This window comes from Prionailurus bengalensis, chromosome A2, assembly GCF_016509475.1.
Source record: "Prionailurus bengalensis isolate Pbe53 chromosome A2, Fcat_Pben_1.1_paternal_pri, whole genome shotgun sequence".
Taxonomy (NCBI): Eukaryota; Metazoa; Chordata; class Mammalia; order Carnivora; family Felidae; genus Prionailurus; species Prionailurus bengalensis.
Genome location: NC_057348.1, coordinates 127,863,415 through 127,884,399, shown reverse-complemented (window position 1 = coordinate 127,884,399; position 20,985 = coordinate 127,863,415).

Below are 20,985 nucleotides of genomic sequence, written 5' to 3'. Positions count from 1 at the left end.
TTAAAAACTGAGAACAAACTGAGGGTTGATGGGGGGTGGGAGGGAGGAGAGGGTGGGTGATGGGTATTGAGGAGGGCACCTTTTGGGATGAGCACTGGGTGTTGTATGGAAACCAATTTGTCAATAAATTTCAGAAAAAAAAAATAAAAATAAACATATAAATAAAAAAAAAAAAAAAAAGAAAAAAAGAAAAAAAAAAAAAAAAAAAAAAACTATACATAAAATCAACACTACATGGAAGGCAGTTTTACATGTCAAATGTTTATAGGTCTATTAGAACAGTGATAAATAAGGAAGATAATGGGTTAAATTTTGCTTCAGGTTTCCTTATATAAAACCTTCATGAGAGCAAATTATGAAAAAAAGCTACTTTGGTTAGTCAATATTCTGAGGTCAACAATCACTGAGGCATTGATCACATCCTCTACTTGATTAGGGAAATCAAGATACCATTCACAAGTACATGTAGTAGACTCATCCTGGTAGACTCTCTTACTTTTTTATCATGGATTCATCTCTACATTAAAGGTGTGACTTCCTTCTGGCAGAATTTATGCTAAAAAATAATACACCTCAAAGGAACTCTAGAAAAGAAGTAAAACAAAATAACAAATAACCTATGGCAAATTTTCTTTTATGAATATCCTAAGGGCCTAAAAACAAAACACTGATTCCAATGTAGACACTCTCAACAACTCTTTAGCAGACAGGAGAAAAATAAATCTCATTCCAAACTGAATTTTTCCCTCTTGTACATCTTTTTTTTTTTCTCTAGCTGGAATAATCGTTACCCACAAATTAACACTACTGCTATTCTTTCTGCTCTTTCTCCTGGCGCTGTATATAAGTTACCCATTCCTCAGAGTATTTCCCAAATGAAAACCACAATGAAATACCACCTAACACCTGTTGGAGTAATTATGATCAAAGAGACAGAAGATCACAAGTGTTGGTGACAATGTGGAAAAAAGGCAATCTCTGTTTACTGCTGAGAATGTAAATCAGCACAGCCATTGTGGAAAACAGTACGAAGATTCCTAAAAATTTTTTCAAATAGAACTACTATATGATCCAGAAATATACTCAAAGGAATTGAAATCAGCATCTCAAAGAGATACTAAAACTCCCATGTTCATTGCAGCATTATTCATAAGAGCCAGGACAAGAAAACAACCTAAGTGGCCATCAAGAGATGAATGGATAAAGAAAATGTACTGTTCAGTCATAAAAAAGAAGATCCTGCCATTTGCAGCAACATGGATAGATCTAGAGAGTATAAATCTAAGTGAAATAAATCAGAGAAAGAAAAATACCATAATGATTTCATTCAAATGGAATTTAAGAAAACAAACGAACAAAAAAAAAAAGAGACAAACAAACAAACAACAAAACAGACTTAAATATAGAGAACTGGTGGTTACCAGAGATGAGGTGGGTGGGGGATGAGTGAAATAGATCAAGGGGATTAAAAGTACACTTATCATGATAAGCACTGAGAGCAATGTATAGAGTTGTTGAATCACTATATTGTACACCTGAAACTAATATAACAATGTATGTTAATTATACTAGAATGAAAAACTTTTAGGGACACCTGGGTGGCTCAGTTAAGTGTCCAACACTTGATGTCAGCTCAAGTCATGATCTCATGGTTCATGAGATCAAGCCTCATGTCAGGCTCTGCGTGGACATTGCAGAGCCTGCTTGGTATGCTCTCTCTCCCTTTGTCTCTCTGCCCCTCCCCTGCTCATTCTCTCTTCCTCTCTCTCAAAATGAATAAACATTTTTTTAAAAATTTACAAAATTTTAAAAACATAGCTTTTTCCAAAAACTTATGAGCCAAAAAACATCTATAAAGATTGGTAAAATAATTACAGTAAACTTCTATGTGTCCAGATTTATTCTTCAAACTTTTACCTAAAGTTTTCAATACCCTCCTAAGCTGAAGTCAAACAGTTTTGAACTAGTCATAACCTGATTAATACACAATGAACTTTTTATGCCCCTACCTAGAAATGCACCAATTTTACCTAAAAAAAAAAAAATTCAGTTAGTAATTCACAAAACACTACTTCCTTATTTCCCATTAGTACCTAAACCATATTCTCCTCCATGCCATTTGAGGCTGAATTCTTTACATTAATGTATCTATGCTCAGCTTTGATTAGAGTCCAAATTGATAAAAAAAAAAAAAGTGTTTATTTGCCTTCTCCTGGGAAAATCAATAATTCATCTGGATAGTTATACACCTAAGAATTCACTGAAAATCTATCCCACTTCTCCCAAGTCTTGTTAGAAACTCTTAAGAATATACACATCCTTTGTGGACTTATTCTTCCATTAAGTAGCTATCTTCCATTAAGTAGATGTCCCTGAATCTTGAAACTCAAAAACTGACTCTATATATCCATCGAGTTAATTAAGAAGAGACAAAAAGATTCTAAGGAAAAATCTAACTCTACAAAACAACACTTCATTCTAAGCCATGATTTATCAACTGAATGAAGGGCATTAATCAAGGGAAGATTACTATACAAATTATCCTACACTTCTCAAGATGAACAACTAAAGCCAATTAAGGAAATTTCTCATATTAAACAGATATTGTAAATAACAGGTACCAAAATTTTCTGAAATAGGAATGCTCTTATAAAATGTGACTAAATCAAACATCTCAGAACTACTCCATGGATCATAGAAACCAAAAAAGTCTCAAGTAAGCTCAAAATATCTCATCAACAGCCACTTATAGGGTCCTACCAAATCATTATAACCTCTCTTTTTGTATGCACGAGAAAGGTTAGGCCATGCTCTAGGGCATTAACTCAGTAATGCGGCACACGTCAAAGGCCACTGCTTATAGCCTAACTAAGTAGGCTATAATAAAGGCTTATCCTCCTTGTCACAAAGAGTGTGCAGCCTCTGATAAATTAGAAAAACTATTCAGCTTTAAAACTTATGTCCATATGAAAACCCATATACATGAATGTTTATAGCAGTTTTAATCACAGTTGCCAACAGCTGGAAGTAACCAAGATGTCCTTCAGTAGGTGAATGGATAAACTGTGATACACCCAGACAATGGAAAAGTAATTCAGGGCTAGAAAGAAATGAGCTATCAAGCCATGAAGAAACACGGAGGAAGCTTTGATGAATATTACTAAATGAAAGAAATAAATCTAAAAAGGCTACATATTGTATGATTCCAGCTATATAACATTCTGAAAAAGGCAAAGTATGGAGACAGGAAAAAAGATCAGTGTTGCCAGAGGGCAGTGGGGAGGGAGGGATGAATAGGCAAAGCTTAAAGGATTTTTAGGGCAGTGAAAATACTCTGTATAATTCTAGATGAATACATGTTATTAAATATTTAATGACAAGCCTATAAATGTACAACACCAAGAATAAACCCTAATATAATCTATGGACTTGGGTGGTAATGATGTGTCAATGCAGGTTCCTCAATTACAACAAACATATTACTATGGTAGGGGACACTGATAATGGGGAAAGCTGTGCATGTGTGGGGGTAGGGGATATATGAAAAATCAATGCATTTACCTCTCAATTTTGCTATGAACCTAAAACTGCTCCAAAAAAATTGAGTTAAAGAAAACAAAACTATTCATTTTTCATGCTAAAATCACCTTCTTCACATTTGATGTATCACATGCTGATCACATGATGTATCACAATTGTATGTATCACATGCATACAATCTCTACTGCTAACTGAAATCATCCAAAAATGTTATTTACATATAATATTTAATTAAATATAATATAAATATAAAATATTCATACTTCTCTTTCCCATATTAAACATACATCTAATCTCTCAATTAACCAAGTTTAATATCCTTATTTGATAGAAAATCTAGTGATTATGTTTCTCTAGTTACAGAACCACATGTTTTCAGAACATACTTAAAAATTCTCATATAAAATCCTTACTAGATGCATCTTACCTCACAAATGAAGACAGAAAATATAAGGCTGGTTATTGAATAATGACGGCAGATTCTCTTGCAGAATCCAGCTTCTTACTGGAAGAAATCAACTCAAGTGACTAAACTTAGGGCCCTTTGTAGGGCATGTCAATTTGATTAATATAAAAGGCTAAATATAATCACAGATAGCTGACAGGTTTTCATAATTCAAGACTTTGAAATGAACGATGAAAACACAGATGATTCTTATCCTCCTCAGGTACTCCTATGTAAATTGGACAACAAATATATAAATTGCTTGATGTTTGATGCTATCTGAAAAGTTATGTTTATAAAAGTACAGACCCACCATAAAAGACAAAAAAAAAAAGCTTATTCAGGTCATTATGCTTAAGCCATTTATGCTGATAAAGTCATGTGCAAAGACCTCTTGTAAAGCAAATGAAAAATTCATGGAGAAATTTAAAAATTCCACTCATGGATACATAAAATTTGATCACCAGTACCAGAGATTTACTGGGTTATAAAATAATTAATAGCAAAGTTAGGATGGCTGAATAGTGGCATAAGATAACCTCAAATGGACACCTGATAAAATCCTTTGTGAGATAACCTATGATAAAAAGAACTGTCCACAATATTAATCAAACATTGTTGTCAAATTCTTCTTAGTATCAGAGGATATATCCAGTTCATGTCTTATCTAGGACTAACATAATCCTGAAATTTTGTAAAGGTTGGACACAAACAAGAATTGTGCTCTAATGGACCTCACTGAACATCTCCATATATATTTTTAAACAATTGCCTTTCCCTATGAATTATGCATATTTTGTACTGATAATATATTTTTTCCAGATTTATTGCCTTTAAGCCCCAAATGCTATCACTACTACCTCATTTCCTATTACCTTTAATTGTCTGACTTCTCTAAGAGCAAGGTTAGAATTTCACATGACATAAATCAGTGGAAGACACAGCAGATCAAAGAACCAGGTGAGTCTCAGTTATTTCCTTAAGTCCCATACTTTCCTGATATCCCAGAGGATGTATGTAATATGCTGCAAATGTATGAAACACTAGGGCCATAAGGGGCAAACTTTAACCAGTAGAAGACAGAAAGGGCTGGCAGATAAATTGCCTGACCTTCCTTCCCCTGATGGAATATTCCAAGACTTCCTTCCTCAAATGGATTATTCCAAAACGCAGTGGTTACAGATTACCTCTCCAAATACATGGTATATGACCTAGCCACAAGCTATGTACCCTTTTGAAGCTGTGGTCAGCTCTAAAATACATCATCTTTATTTGATTTTTCTCTATTACTGGGTTGCTTCCTTTCTCCTCACTTTTGATCCCCTGGATGGAAAATTTATTTTAGCTTCTGTTTTCTAGAAAATCTAGGCTAGGGCAATTGAGGCCATAAGGGACTCAGTAGGTCAGCAGACTGATAATCTGATATTACATTATCCACTTGTCAGAAAGCAACAGGAACCCTATTGCTAGTGATAACTGAGGTAATATCAGTCCCCGAAATGTAGTGGAACCACAATTACTAAAGCCCTTACTTAGAATTAATTAGCATAACATGTAGGTAGAATGCAAGGAATTCAAAGATCAAGAGATACTTTTCTGATCAGTATGTTGTATTGATAATTACAAGGGATTTGGTGTTTGATGGCTCTATTGAACATCATGGCAAGTCTTGCCAAAAAAAAAAAAAAGATGGGTTCTAGGTAACTGTTTGCCAACAGATGCCATGCTATGAAACCAGAGTTTCAATGGTACCTTTAAAAACAACTGCTCGCTTACAGCCATAGGGAACATTGCTAAAAACACTATCTGATTATAACGGTACAGTACTGCAAAGGAAAATGATGTGCAATGATCAAGGTCTTCAATTGTCAGATAAATGTCTTAATAGTGAAAGAATGGGGCCCTTAGACCTATGGGTTAGAAAAGTGGAGTAACTTAACCTCTGTATCTTCTTTAACCCTCTTGGTCAAAAGCAGCCACTGTTTTTCTCATACTACAGTAGTTATTCTACAAACACTGCCTGAAACTGTGCAATACTTTCAACTGAAGCCATCGTCTCAGGAAATGATGACTGTTCTCTTGAATACCTGCCACCTCATTGCCACAAGGTTGATAACCAGAGTCAGGTCTCAGTAAAATCTGAGAAGTATAACCTGTACTCAGAGAAGAAATCACATACTTGCCAAAGGAATTGTAGAGCCTAATCAGTGTACCAGAGAAATCAAGAACAGTGTGTGTGGAAGTGAATCTTGATGGTGTGGCAACTCAGAGAAGGGTAGTAAACAGCTAGAAAGAGGAGGGTTTATTGATATTGAGGAAGATGATAACATACATAGACAGAAGAGAGAAAGAGTTTACAAATGTCACTGATATCAGTTTCCATGGTAAATAGGAAAAAAATATTGGAGACATTATAAGGAACTGATGTCCCCTCTAAAAATTTGTTATCATAGATATCAATTTGTAGTGGAAACTCATGGAGAACAGGTAATTAATAGACCCACCCTGTGGTTATTTATTCAGTCCCTACATGAATAATTGGGATGATACACTTAGAAGCTAACAGAAAGGCTCACACTGGTTCCATGATCCGTAGTATTAGGGCCATTTTATAGGAAAGGCTAGATGGATGAACTGAAACTGCCACCTCTCACCACTGGCCAAGACAGTCAATTGGAAGCCATATCCTAGGAGGAACAGAGAACATCAATGCCACCATCAAAGACTTGAATGTCACAGGAGTGGTAAATTCCATCCTATCTCCATTCAAGTCAACTGCGTTGTCTCTGAAAAACAGATGAATCATGGGTGATAAAGGTCGACTAATCAGGTCATACTCCAAATTGAAGATGCCATGCCATACGCTGTGTCTTTACAGAAGCTTATCAACACAGACTGTCACACTGTATATTCTGGAAGATTTTCTTTTTCTCAATCTTACAAAGTAGAAAATTAAAATCCCTATCTTGCTTCAGGACTATACTAAATCTTACAATCTCTGTCAGAATATAGTCCTCAAGGACTTTGGTCATCTTGATATTTCAGTGAAAAACCACCCTAGTTTGCAATATTATGACACCATGTTAATGACACCATGTAAAATTTGACAAGCATTCTATATGCTCTGGTAAAATACATGCATGACAGATGGGGTATAAGCCTCCTGAAACTACAGGAACTGCTACAATGTTTAAGTTTGTATAATAAATTCCACCTAGCATCAATTTGTTCTTTGTAGAATTATTTCATCCTGAAATTATTTGTTTGCTTCCCATGCTTGCAATGACTTTGATACCAATATACAAGAACTTACAGACTTATTATTTATATTCTAACCTTCATAATACTTTCTTGGAATAGATGCAACAAATGACATGGGATTCACCATTCTGACACTGTATCCATCACCAGACACAGGCAGCCTAACAATATATTTAAATGGCTGCTTGAAAGTTCATCTAGGATGTCCCAGCTCAGGAATAATAAATACTTCCAGGATTTGAGTGCTGTCTTCTGGTGCAGCATATATACTGAGCCAATGGCCAGTATGTAGGATTATCTCTCAATAACTATAATTTGCAGGTCCAGGAAGTAAAATGTGGAAATCAGAATTGGCTCCTCCCACTAACATTGCCAATGATCCACTTGATGAGTACTTCCTTTGTATTCATAAAAGCTTAAACCCTTTCAACCTAGATGCCCCAGTTCCTAGGGGTAAACACTTCTGTCAAGGAGCACAGCAAAGTTTCCATTAAACCGGAAGCTGTACCACTTGTACTTTTCATACCAGTGTACCAGTGAGTAAAGAAAAAAGTTGCTGTAATATGAAGTAATCATGAGGTTCTAGGTTTTCTACTAAACCATGGGGGAAAGGAGAAATATTTCTTGAACCCATGGGATTCATTAGGTGTCTCCAATGCTTCCACACCAAGTGATAATGGTGAATGGACAACTAAAGCAAACATGGCTTCAAAATGACAAGGAAGCTAAAAAGCTCAGTTACCTTAGGGAAGAAAATGTGAGTTATACCACCAAGAAAGTAACTCAGACCAGCCAAAGGTGGTGAGGGAAATCTAAAATGGGTGACTAAGGAAAAAATTATAAGTATCAATTATAGTATTCTATTACAACACCACAAATGACTTCCAAAACTTTATGACTTAAAAACAGCAATGTTACTATGTCTCATCATTTTGTGGGTCAGGAATTTGGGAAGGGCTTGCTTGGACAGCTCATCTCTGCTCCTCATAGCACAAACTAAAGAAGCTCCACAGGGGCTGGAGGAGCTATGGACAGGATGGCTCACTCACAGTACTTCCAAGTTATTGCTGGTTGTTGCTTGGGAAGAAGAGCTAGCTGTCAGGTGGGAACTAAATAGAGCCTTTCAGCCATGAGTTTCAGTTCCTCTCCATGGGGTTCTGAGGATTCTTCACCACATGCAAATCTGTTTTAAAAAGTGTTCTGGGGCACCTGAGTGGTTAAGTTGGTGGAGCATCCAACTCTTGGTTTCAGCTCAAGTCATGATCTCATGGTTCCTGGGTTCGAGCCCCACATTGGGCTCCATGCTGACAATGCAGAGCCTGCTTGGGATTCTCTCTCTCTCCTTCTCTATGCCCCTTCCCGTCTCATGCTCTCTCTCTCTCTCTCAAAAAATAAATAAATAAATAAATAAATAAATAAATAAATAAATAAATAAATAAAACCTTTTAAGCTAATATATCTTTTAAAAAATAATAAAATAATAAAACAAGTGTTTGAAGAGATAAAGATGAAAACTGCAAGTCTATTTCTGACATAGGATCAGAAGTCCCAGAAAGTTGAGAAGATATTTGCAAATGACATATTAGATAAAATCTATGAAGAACTTATCAAACTCAACACCCAAAAACAAATAAACCAGTGAAGAAAAGGGCAGAAGACATGAACAGACACTCTTCCAAAGAAGACAGCTAGATGGTTCTAAGACATATGAAAAGATGCTCAACATCACTCATCATTAGGGAAATACAAATCAAAACCACAATGAGATACCATCGCATACCTGTCAGAATGGCTAAAGTTAACAATTCAGGAAACAAAAGATGTTGGCAAGAATGGTAGAGAGAGGAACCCTTTGCACTATTGGTGGGAAGTCAAACTGGTACAGCCATTCTAGAAAATAGTATGATTGGGGTACCTGGGTGGCTCAGTGAGTTGGGTGTTCAACTTCGGCTCAGGTCATGATCTCATGGTTTGTGAGTTCGAGCCCAGTGTTGGGCTCTCTGCTAATGGCTTAGAGGCTGCAGCCTGCTTCAGATTCTGTTTCTCCCTCTCTCTCTGCCCCTCCCCTGCTCACACTCTGCCTCTCTCTCTCAAAAATAAACATTAAAAAAAAAAGAAAATATTATGAAGTTTCCTCAAAAAATTAAAAATAGAATTACCCTACAACCCAGCAATTGCTTTACTAGGCATTTAGCCAAAGGATACAAAAATTCTGATTCAAAGGGGCACATGCAACCCAATGTTTATAGCAGTGCTATCAATAAAAGCCAAATTATGAAAAGATCCCAAATGTCCACAGACTGATGAATGGATAAAGAAGCTGTGGTATACATATACAATGGAATATTAGTTGGTGATCAGAAAGAATGAAATCCTGCCATTTGCAACAATGTGGATGGAGCTAGAATGTATTATGCTAAACGAAATAAGTCAGGCAGACAAAGACAAACATATGGTTTCACTAATAGTAGAATTTAAAAAACAAAACAAATGATCATAGGAGAAGGAAAGGAAAAATAAGATAAAAACCGAGAGGGAGGCATACCATAAGAGACTTTTAAATACAGAGAACACATTGAGGGCTGCTAGGGGGCAAGTAGGCAAAGGATGAGCTAAATGGGTGATGAGCATTAAAGAGGGGCACTTGTGATGAGCACTGGGTATTATATGTAAGTGATGAATCACTGGGTTCTACTCCTGAAACCAATACTACACTGTATGTTAAATAACCTGAATTTAAATAAGTAAATGAAAAAAAAAGAAGTCTCAGTAAGTTTATTCTTTTGCATTATGTTAGTTAAGGAAATTACTGACACCAGCCTAGATTCAACAAGAGGGCAACTGGACTCAATGTCAATGAATGGAGAAGAAAAGATTCTGGGGCTACCTTTAATCTCTGGTCCCAAGATAGGTTATAAGGAAAGGAATTGTAGGTTGATGTGCTAATCCTCTTAAAGCCTTCTTTAGGAGCTAATTTAAGCTTCTTCCCAAGTACTTTGGTCTTATCTATTCTTCTGCGCCTTGCCCAATCTCTTGTTTCCTTCCAAAGAGTGGCACCTTTGGAAGATCCAATCAATTCTTAGTTTACAAAGCCTGATCACTCTAATGGTCACATTTCCTTCATCTTCTCACACCTCCAGTTGTCTCACTTGTCCCTAAAGATAGGAACTGGGCTTAGGCTTACTTGGGTTGTTACTACCTTTCATGGCAGAATCCACAGATGTTCTAACTTCTAAATCCAACCCGACTGCACTCAAAAAGGCTCTAGCTTCCCATGGATTGACTGTTTTAAAAATAATAATTTTACTGAGTTATAATTCACATGCCATAAAAGTCACCTGCGTAATGTATACAAGTCAGTGATTTTTAGTATGCTCACAGAATTTCACAGCCATCACCAGTATCTAATTTTAGAACATTCTCATCACCCATAGTTTGAATTTTGATCTATGAGAGAGAGAATGAGAGGCAGCCAGGAAGATAAAGTCCTCACCTTCCATCTGGTGACAGACTGCTTAGAAATGCAGTAGTTCCATATGGCTTCTCCGGAGATGCTCTGCTTGACCAAACAACCAGCTGTGATTTCTTGTAAAACAGGTGACAACTCAGTAGTGTATTATCTTTATTTGATTTCCATCTTGTCTGCCTCACTTGCCCTACCCCATGCTCTTAATTTCCTGGGACCAAAGTACCCAATAAAGTGTTAGCATTTAAGACTGCCCCAGGCTCTGTTACCTAGGATGTGGGTAAAACACACAGCATTCGAGAATCTCCACATTCTGACTTCCATCATATCTCCCTCCACATATACAACCACAATGTGTTATTCTTTATCCCTCAGTTTCTTCAGACTTCTCTTTTTCTAAGCAGTCCATTCCTTTCCTTATACTATTCCTTCAGTTTATAATATATAATGTACTTTCCTACTTACTCATTCATAAAAATTTTGTTTTTTCTTTTAAGGTCCAGAAAAAACACCTTCCAGATGTTTTAATCACTCTTTCCTTTTGGCTCTGTCTCCCACTTATACTTGTAGTGAAGCATTTATTGCATCCTGCCTTCAATCATAGCCAAATTTCATCACCCGCTAATTAAGGCTGCTTTGGGAGGAGGCTCCTTGTTTTTTCTGCTTTAACTTTGTACCCCCAAGTTTCTTACCACAGTATCTTGCACATAGTGGGGGAATCAACCAATGGTGAATCGAATATAAAGTTCCATAACAAAAAATAGCATTTCAGGCTGACATACTGGTATTAATTTCAAATGAGGTTAGCACAGCTATTAACCATCTTACTAGCCCTGAAGTTTTCATGCCGTGAAAAGTCTTTAAAATCTTGAAAGAATAGTTTCCAGAAGATGTGAATTATTTCATTGTATTCTCTGAGCATGAAAAAAAAATATTGTAGTTGGAAAATAAAAAGTCACCTATACATTCAGTTCTGTCTTAGGTAGAATTGCTTAAAAATTCTTTTTTTTTTTTTCAGAAAACAGTTTTGAATGTATCTCCAAGAAAAGTAAAGAACATAGGAATTTAATAAACCACAGAGAAACTCAAACTGCCAAAGAAATATTACTTTAACCAGAATATCCTACTTTTCTCAGAAAATTCAGAATCCTTTCCCATAAAGATATATTATTATGAGGTATTAGCTAACACTGAATTCTAATCAGCCCCTAACAAAAAATTCTGAAGTGTTTATTGCCTTGTACATTTCCTGCTTTCTAATATTAGACAGTCACTAAAGAAGGGTCCCTTCTGCAGCAAATCAGGCTTTGCCATAAATAGCAGTGGACTAGTACATTATTAAATAGTTTTGTGCTAATTGCATTCCATCTGGAAAGAAAACCATAATGTTTAGTGGAATTTACTAATGTGCTTCACTGTAATTTCCAAAGCACCAAAGCAAGTTCGACTTATTACATTATACTAACAATTAAATGGTGGCTTATTTTTTTTAAGTTTTTATTTAAATTCCAATTAGTTAACATACAGTGTAGTATTAGTTTCAGGTGTACAATTGAGAGATTCAACACTTCCATACAATCCCCAGCGCTCACAAGTGCACTCATTTAAATGATGGTAAACAACTGATAATGACATGGTGTCAGTGTGTGCATCATCCACATGACAACATTCTAATAATCTGCTGCTTAGAAAGCTCATATTGAAATGTTATATTAATGGTTTTTGCTCTTAGCAGTAAGAATCAAGCCACCCAAGCAGGTGATGGTAAGAGCTCGAATAATTGAAAGATTAGAGAATCGGAGATCAGCTCTCTTTCAGATATTTCAGACACTGCTCAGGAGTCTTCCTAAAGAATGTTGTACCTTTCACTCCTAATTCAGAACAATGAGGTGATACCCAAGAAGGAACCAGAAATGTTTCAATATAGAGCAAATCAGAAAATCAGATAAACCCACAACTGCTACAGAGACATTAACTCATCTCAAGATAGGTGGAAATGTGACTCTTAAGAATGTATGTGTCAGCTAGTATTATAAATGATCAGTCCTTTTGGGAAGCTTTGCAAATTTTAGATGATTCTCTGAATGTTGGCCATTTTCTCAAGATTAAACTTTCAGAATTTTAGACTGGATTCAACTTCTTAAATTTTATTCATGGAAAAACGGTGTTATGTTGGTGGAAAGGTCACGGTCCTCACTGATAAAAATTGCTAATTACATAATATTTATGTTCATTACCCATTCTTGGCACACTTCTTTTCCCCTTTGTAACCTATATATCTTTTTATCTTCATTCTGCTCTGATTCCCAGGCCACCTGTAGCTATAAAAATTTTATTCCAAGAATGATATGAATGGCTTTATTCTAAGAATGATAGAATGGGACTTCTATGGCTTTTTGGCAATAAATATCAAGTACATAACATAGTTCCTGAAATGTAATTGGTTCTCAGTAAATATTTGTTGAGAGACAGAAGGATGAAAGGAAGAAATGCATAATGGAAAAAAAGACAAAAGTTTTATCAACCCATTAATTATTTTTCTCCATGTACCAGTACTGTCATTTTAGCAGCAATATATCAGAAAGAGAAGTTAACGTTAAGTTATTTTACATTGAGAGGTTGTAAGATAATTTTGACAACGTGATAGCCAAACAGTTTGAGGCATGTTTAATATTTCTTAGGGTTATTTTAGTGTCTGTCTGCTATCTGTAAAGATTTGCATAGGAATTAAAACTACATCCAACCAATATCACTAGGAATATGAAAACATTCTCACTTGGGTCTTCTTTTCGGAAAAGTACACCAAGTCAGGCTGGTAACCAGGTCAAATTAAATATCTACAGCATATGAGGCTTTTACTATATAGCATCATGTGATGAAGAATATCTACATAGACTCTTTAGGTATGAGGATTTTATTGCATCTGGTGCATTAACCCAACAGATGACCCCAAGATATCACTTTAAGAAACAAAACAAGACTTAAGCTACATGCCAATTCACTTCAGCTCTCTATAGCAGAACATATTTCAAAATGATGCCATACCTGCTGTGTGAACATGTTACTCCCCTGGTAAACAAAATTAATTTCTTATGAACATCACATTCACAAGAATTAAAAGGGTGGAGCACAAACGAATGCTTGTCTAGGCCCAGTCAAAGAAGGAGAGAAAAGTAGAGAAATGGTGAGTTTTGAAAAGTTTTAAAATAAGACTGACATGAAACTCACCTATATTTATATTTAAATAAAGTATAAGGGGTGCCTGGGTGGCTCAGTCGGTTAAGTGCCTGACTCTTGGTTTTGGCTCAGGTCATGACCTTGCAATTTCATGAGTTTGATCCCCACCTCTGGCTCTGTGCTGGCAGCATGGAGCCTGTTTGGGATTCATTCTCTCTCTCTGCCCCTCCTCTGCTCATGTGGTTTTTCTCAAAATAAAAAAATAAATAAAATAAATAAAGTATAAGAATTTTATCAAAAAGATTAAAGTGAAAATACTGAAATTAATAGATCTAAATCACTAGTTTTAAGTTTGCTGTTTTCATAGTTCAAAGGTCAAAGCAGCTTATAATATAAAAGCAGTATAAAGTCAGAGTATATAACCTAGTGTGAGTGAATAAGGGCATGGTACCTCTATTCAGAGTATCTGGTTTTCAATCAACCTCCCCACCTTCTGGTTGTGTGACCCTGAAAAACATTTCCACTCCAATTTCCATATGCTGCACCAAAGAGAGAGGAATACATAATCACTTAGATTTGAAACGACTAAGTACATATAAAGCACGTGGAACAGTACCAGGCACAGTAGTTCATAACCACCGAAGTATGGCTCACAGATTGGGAGGGAAGTCAAACTGGAGATGACAAGACCATGTGGAAGCCCACTGCAGAATCCTGGCAGTAAATAACCACAACAATGAAAAAGAGAGTATGAAAAAGAGAGAACTGATAAAGAGCTACTCAGGACTTTGACGCTGCAGCACCTGACAAATATTGGATATAAGTAATGAGATAAAATGACCAAGGATGATTCTTATAACTTGGACAACTGAGCTGATGATTAGTACCAGGTGCAGGTACCAGAATGCTATAAGAGGGACTGGTTCAAGGAGAAAGATACAGAGTAAATTTTGAGGTGTGTTGAATCTGGAATGCACCTAGGACTTGCAAGTAATGATATCTGGGAACAGTTGTTTTATGCACGTAGAACTCAAAAGATAATCCTAAGCCTGAGATAGAAGTTTGGAATCATGAACATACAAGTAGTAGTAAACCCATGGATATTTGTGAGATTACTGAGACCAAAGATAACAGAAAATGGAAGATTTATTGGGTTTCACAGGAGTTTAGACAGGAATAAAAAATGATAAGGAATAATTCTAAGGTTCTAAAAAAGGGTTTTATTGGCAATGCCAAAAATGTCAGGATGGTCAAGTAAAATAAGACCTTAAATGCATCCTCACCCTTTCTCCTGGGTATAACTTCTCTTTCCAGTTCCAAGCTGTAACTTTCTGCCTAGATGTCCACTAAAATCACAAACCCAGCATCTCCCTAAATGAGCTCCAGAAGCACAGTGTTCATACCACTATTGTAGCCTTTATCACACTTTGTTCTGATGTTCTTTACATTTCTATTACCCTCACTAGAATACAAAACCCTTAAGGGCAGCATCTTTTCTTTTTCCATTTATTTTCTTTTCATCATTTATTTTATTTCTATATACTAAACCTAGTACAGTGACAGGCACATAGGATACCTGCAAAGAATGTGCATATAAAAGATGAATCCTAATTTTTACTCCCCAGTCAACGACTTCCCATGTCCATCAATGGTTCTGACATCTCAGACCTTCAGATTTTCAACCCCTTATTTATTCATTATTTCTCAAATCTAAATCATTTGTTAAGTAATGCTGACTTTGCCTTTCCAATACCCTTTATGCCTCTCTTCATCTGCAATTGTACTATCCCCATTTTATTTGAATCCTTCGTTACCTCAAGCTCCCTAACTTTAATTTTGTCTTCCTTTTCTGCCTATGCTCATATTACTACCATTAGTGACCTAAAGTGGAGTTCTGATCATGTTACTCCTTAAACTTTCAAAATATAAAAAATTAAAACCTCTACAGTACATTTTTTAAAACTTGTAAAATGCTTAGAAAGAAATTCATAACCTAACCCCTTGTATGCCAATCTACCTTTCAAGGCTTTCCTCCCACTGACCCCTAGAGAATTTTGTAGGCTTTCTTAATACTTACCATCACCCATATATGCTTTTGTAATTTATAGTTCTTCCACCTTTCTCATAAAATTCATAGGACCTAAAATATTTTCCTTTTTTCTTAGTATTTCAGCCAATTAAAAACTATACTATTTGCAAGAACATTTTATTTTTTAGAATTTTTTTAATGTTTATTTTTGAGAGAGAGACAGAGTGACAGAGACAGAGGGTGAGCAGGGGAGGGGCAGAAAGAGAGGGAGACAGAATCCAAAGCAGGCTCCAGGCTGTCAGCACAGAGCCTGATGCGGGGCTCGAACCCACAAACGGGTGAGATCATGACCTGAGCCAAAGTCGGATGCTAAACCAACTGAGCCACCCCGCAGTCCCCCCCCCCTTTTTTTAATTTCTTTTCAAGAGCAATTTAAAATTTCACTTCCTTTTTGATGTATTTTTGGATCATTTCACCAAACTTGCAAACAATCTCTCTTTAAAGTGTTATCTTTCACATTACTTCCTCCTGACTCTAAGTAGATGGTTTCTTGGCACCTCAGCACATCATTTTCAGTACTAACTCGTTATTCTATCCTCTTTGCCATCCTCCACCCCTTTCTCTGTTCTTTCTTCACTATCAGCAAGCCAGAAACCTAGATTTCTCCCCTTGCTCTCAAAATCCAATTTGATCTGAAAGCCCTATGTATTACACTCTCTAAACAACTCAAATCCATGCCCTCTTCCCTGTCCCCACAACTCCTTCATTAGTCCAAGTCTCTGTCTCCTCTAGTCTGGATGAGCTAATTAAACTCTTCCACTGAGTGCTCACTAATCACAAAATGAAGCCAAACATTCTCAAAACAGGGCTTTTTCACCATATGTCACTAGCCCATCTTATCAGTATCACCTCCAAATGCTTCCCATCTTCACATCCTCTACTCACACAAGCTGAACTACATTTCTTATACCAAACTTATCAAGCTTCTTCATGCCTCCATGTTATTTCCTATGTGACAAATATTCTTCCTTCTTCTATAGCCCCCACTTTCTTTATCCCTACTCATATTTCTTAAATATGAGTACTAAAATTTCATGTACTTAGAAAAAAGCCTTTCCCCTTTCCAGACAGAAACTTACTCTTTTTCTACCACAGTCTTGAACTCATATCCCTAGAATTTTGCTTTCTATATTATCATGCAATTATGTGTTTACATATCTATGTTTTGCACTAAAATGAAGATTTTTTGTCCTCAAAGATCCCTCACTGGCATGTTCCCATTTATTAATACAATGCAGAGCATACAGTAAGCACTCAATGAGCACTTGCGGAGTCAAAGACTAGAAATAATCTTGAGTTAATCTTATAGCTTTCTGGACCATTCCCAAAAGATTTACAGTTCATTCATTAAAAACTGAAGGTAATTCTATCATAAAGGAAAGGAGTGGAGCTGGTATTTTTAATCTAAAGGAATAAGGATGAAAGAAAAGTTTTTATGAAGGATAGAATTACTAGAGTTGTTTAGGAAAATCTCTCTTAACATAAAGAAATACAGGACAGACTTTACATTGTGTTGCTTCTTTCTCCTACATTTTTTCAGCTCACTCCAATTTCTGGAGTCAATACCTAGTTTAAAGCCAACATTAGATAATTGCTGAGTTTGTTGCATACCAATTTTTACTCAGAGTTAATAAACACAGGATAAAATTAAAATAACATATTATAGAAAATAAAAAAAATTTAGGCTAAATTTTTATTATACTCTTTTAAAGAATAAATTCCAATTCATAACTATGAATCTAATTAGTGTAAGTTTTATTAAAACATGCAATCTAAAATAATTCTTTTCATAGGCTCTTTCATGAAGAATTATGCATACAAATTCCCTATTAAATCCAGGATGGGATTTATGTATTGTGGTCCAAGTGATTACAATATATTCTGTAATTAAATAGAATGATCTGTGAAAATTATCTTTTGGTGATTACATCCAAAGGATATAAAATCTTAAAAGATCACCCAAGAAGATATTAGAAGCTGAATTTCACAAACATACAACTTATATCAAAGTATCACCACTAAAATCACTAGCAATTTATTTCAAGATTTCTTCATCAATTCATATATATATTCATCAGACATTCGTTAAGCAACTACTTTATGGCAGTCTCTGTCCTTAAAATTGGTGATATAAATACAAATACGATGCATAAATACAGGTCCTGAGAGAATAATGATGAAGCTTATATGATATGCCAAGAAACTGCAGAAAAGGGAGCACTTGGTCCTGGGTGGTGATAAAGACAGTACAGAAAGTAAAGCATACCAATCAATTTTAAAGAATGACAAAGAATTTGCCATATAAAATGAACACTGAGCTTATTTAGCTCTAAAGTTCTAGGACAGAAATGCTTTTAGGGTGAAAATATCCCTCAGAGCACTACACCTTGTCCTCTAAGCAAAGCTAAGGAGAAGCAACTTGCAAAACCAATATGAAATTTCTTCTAAGTTTTAGTCTTTCGTCTACTGTTATGTAACTGTGTCATCTAAAGCAATGTCCAACTGAACCCTTCTATTTCATGAAGGCAATTTATAACTTCTGGAAAAAAAATACTCTCCCTCAAATGGAGGGTTGCTCCAATCTACTATAAATTATTTCAAATTCATCATGTTAAGCATTAAAATAGAGCAGGTGTGTTTGATAATATCCATTAATATGCTCAGTTGATGTAATTAACATTTTATAAGAGAAAAAGCCTGTGACCACAAAAAAACAATTATACATAAACTACATAATGCTTTATCACCATTAACAGAGCTTTACTTTCCATTTTTAAATTATGTTTAATTAAAAGAAAATGAACTCATCAGTGGATGCTGTGCCCACAAAAGGCCATCTGCATCTAAGGGAAGGTGGCAGGTTTCTTGCTGGTATTTTTCAGTAAGCCCGAAATACATGCAAGGAGTTCCAATGTTAATTCTATCTTAGTTGATCAAAAAGGTTAGAGTCATGCAATGGAGACAGGACTGAGCAATCAAACGTAAATTAGAAAAATCAAGATGTTTTTCACTGTTACAGGTTTCAGAACTGATATTAAAAAGGAACAGTGTATGTATAACCAACTTATAGTTCAAAGGAGCTATACAAATTAGACTGACAAATGTACCATCAATGATGGGGTTGAGATCTTAAATTCCATATTGTGACATAATAAACTTAAATTTTGAAATACAGGAAGCTGTGAAAATATAACTTACGTAACTCATATAATTAGCAGATAAACTACCTCCCACAGCTGGTCAGAACAAGAGAAGTGAGAAAGCGCAAGTGAACATGGGATGGAGTCAAATAAGCAACTGTCAAAACTGTTGATGTGACGACTAAGAAGCTTAACTTCTCTTAATCCTTATTTTACGGTTTGGCTCTTAAATTGTCATTATCTATGGCTGACTCACAATAACAATAACAACAACAAAAAAGGAGTGGGACAAGAGTGAGTCTGCTGAATGAGGCTTTGTGATATGATGAAGTTCAAATTTTAACAAAATGATTAGCAAGGCTCGTCTGAAAGAAGGACCCACTCTGTATGTGCAAAACAAAGATAAACTTTCAAACTTTTTAAAGCCAGCAAACTATGTAATTCACATGCATCTTCTCAATAATTCTGTCAGTATTCTTTACATATCTCTCTTAAATGTAAAAAAAAATGTTAATTGACCATAAACACATGATCCTGTTTTTCTATTTTTTGACTGATGATTTGGAAAAACAGGAAAAATGCATGACAATATTTTCATTTCTGCTCATCTTCTTTCTCTAATGCTGATCCTGTGACTTGAATCAGCATTCTGAAAGAAACACATCTCTTTCAACTTTTATACAACAATGTTTTAGTCATGCACACAAATATTGGCCACATCTAATTATGGAAAAATAACACCTATTTGTTTTTGTATATAAACAACTCAGAAAATTGTGACCCGTACCTGGGATAATGACAATAATAATGATTAGAAAAAATATTCTTTGCTAATTTAACACACTAGTAATTTCCTAAAGAATTAAGTATCCTATTTTCCAGGAGGCCTTTTGCTCTGACAGAAGCAAATAAAATAAAATACTTACTTTCTTTTTATAACACTTTAGGAACAAGATTGTACAGAGTTAACCTTGTGCAAACACTATGAAGTCTTAAGAGAATTATTTAAAAAACAATTGATGTGCTTAAAGTTTTCTAGTACCAAACATGCACTTTTATCGTCAATATTTAATATTTTAGTTAATTGCTTTATTATGCCAAACTATAACATTACATTTTTTTTAAATTTTTTTTTCCAACGTTTATTTATTTTTGGGACAGAGAGAGACAGAGCATGAACGGGGGAAGGGCAGAGAGAGAGGGAGACACAGAATCGGAAACAGGCTCCAGGCTCTGAGCCAGCAGCCCAGAGCCTGACGCGGGGCTCGAACTCACGGACCGCGAGATCGTGACCTGGCTGAAGCCGGACGCTTAACCGACTGCGCCACCCAGGCACCCCTAACATTACATTGAAGTTCAAAAAAAAACTGCCAATATTCCATGCCTAACTGACTCATAGACAAAGACTTAATCATTTTGCATACTCAGTTCATTTTATTTTATATTCTCTACTCCTGAGTTTATCTGTATCTTTGTTTTGGAAAGATGCCCAATCCACTAACAAAAATTAAGTTAAACATTTTTCTGTAATGGGTAAAATCAAAATGATATTTACTTTGGGCTGAGAAAAGAATATAGTAAGTCGCTGCACCTGATTATGAGATTCTAATCTACACAACAACACTTCATTTCAGTGCTTGTTTGATATCAAACAGAATCTTCATCAACATATAATAAAAACATTACTTAAGGCAAATTAATTACAACCTTAAAGCTTAAAAACCGTATTATGTCTACTTTAAAACTGTATCATGATGCTGATTTTGGTGAAAGCTAAGTTCTATTTGCTGTGGAAGTAATTTTTACCTTGTAGTGACAGAAATCTAAATTTCAATCACTGTAACCTCTTAGAAATGATTTACACTGA